Consider the following 1910-nt stretch of genomic DNA (forward strand, 5'->3'; position numbering starts at 1 on the left):
GTGTGTGTGCGCGCGCGAGCGCTGCAGTATTTTATTTTTATCTTCAGGTAATAAAAAAATAAAAAAATGATGATAATAATGAAGATGATGATGATGAGATGAAGAGTCTCTGACCTGCTTTCTTACAGTTACAAACATCCCATAATAATCGCTGGTCTGCGCTGAAATGTTTTTTTTAGCAGCAAAACTCTCCCTCGTGCGAACAGGAAGTGTACGGTTGCCATGGAAACGCCGTGGCCATCTAACAGGTGATTTCTATTAAAATGAAGCAGCGGAACTAAAAACAGAGCTTCAGTCTGATCAGGTTATTGATCAGGGAGAAATGTTTAAAATGTCCGGTTGTGCCGTTAACCATCGGTGGGGGTGGGGGGGTGAATCCGTTGTAAGCCGCTGAGACTGAGGAGGAAGAGGAGGAGGAAGACGCGCAGGAGGAGGAGGAGCGCTCCGTCAGTCCGTCGGTAAACAGCAGCGGTCGGTGACGGACTCAGACGGTCGGTGAGTCGATAAAGAGGCTTCTTTATGCCGGGGTAAGAACACCAAACACACCTTCATCAGTTCCATCATTGGAGCTCTGCTCCATCTTCATCATCGTTATCGCCACCAGCATCGCCGCTCCCGGGACCGGTACCACGCGCGTGCATGTGTGGGTCCGTTTGATCGCTGTGATGCCTCGAGATGTTTGAGGATGATGATGATGAAGCTATAGAAACATCGTTTATCTTCATCTTGGTGCACGCGCGTTGCGATGGGACACGCGCGTGCACGTGTCTCATGCGTGTGTAAATATAGATCCGCGTGCGTCACAGCAGCGCAATGACGTAGAAACCGAGAGATCCGCATTCCTCCACAGCTCACCTTCATCATCATCATCATCATCATCATCATCATCATCGTTGTCGTCATGAGTCGGAGGTTCCACCTGTGTGCCAGGTGACCGTGGGGACACGTGACGTAATCAGTCATCTATCTAATCTATCAGTGATCAGGGATCGATCTCTAATAGTGTCCTGTAGTACTACATGGTATGCTGCAGTAGAAACACTACCTCACACACAGAGACACACACACACACATACTTGTTTTCATGTGTTAGTGAGGACATAATTGACGTAATACTTTCCCTAGCTGCCTGTAACCCTGACACGAAAACCCCGTTTTGAACCTCAATGTCTTCAAACTTTGTCTCCATAAGTGACTGATGGTCCCCACAAGTATAGTAGCATGCCAATTTTTGGTCCCCATAAGGATATGTAAACATTGTAAAAATGCACACACACGGACACACACAAATAACAGCCCGTTTTTGTGTTTTATTTCCTTCAGACTCAGCTTGTCATCTCAATATTTTTTGCCTTATTGCTTCATGAAACAGTTACATGTAACTGCTGCACACACGTTGGTCTATCCGACCTTCATCAGGTCGCAGGCATATATGCAGTACACATACTGTCACTTGGTGTTCGTTCTCTCGGGAGTAGAGTATCACTTCCTGTTCCTGTTCCAACACAGTGGTGTTTTTCTGTAGTATATCTGTGTAGCAATTTAATACAAAACTTATAGTAACTTCTTATTTCGTAGTGTAATCTTCATGTGCGTCCTCTGAAACACACTCTTGGTGTATTTACTCATTAATTTATATTCAGTGTTGGGAAGGTTACTTTTAAAATGTATTCCACTACAGAGTACAAAATGTATTTTGTAACTTATTCTGTTACGTTACTCAATGACAGTAATGTATTCTGAATACTTTGGATTACTTAATATATTATCATGCTTTTTACAACTACATGAATGTCCTATTGCTGTGTGATTTATTACTATTACTGAAGGTTACCCTCCACACCAACACCAACCAGATGTTCAAATCTTAATATAAATGAGTAACAGTAGGTGGACATTAGGTAAGGCTG

General features: G+C 43.6%; 1 protein-coding gene across 1 annotated transcript in view; it reads left to right on the top strand.

Moving 5' to 3' along the window:
- The first annotated feature begins 102 nt into the window (after positions 1 to 102).
- The window catches only part of ankrd34a (ankyrin repeat domain 34A), a 10937-nt gene continuing 9129 nt past the window's right edge, over positions 103 to 1910 (top strand). The window contains exon 1 of the mRNA XM_005744089.2: positions 103 to 527. The gene's annotated coding sequence lies outside the window, so the exon portion shown is untranslated. The remainder of the gene's footprint in view (positions 528 to 1910) is intronic.

This window comes from Pundamilia nyererei, unplaced genomic scaffold (assembly GCF_000239375.1).
Source record: "Pundamilia nyererei isolate P.nyererei 1_Seehausen unplaced genomic scaffold, PunNye1.0 scaffold00139, whole genome shotgun sequence".
Taxonomy (NCBI): domain Eukaryota; kingdom Metazoa; phylum Chordata; class Actinopteri; order Cichliformes; family Cichlidae; genus Pundamilia; species Pundamilia nyererei.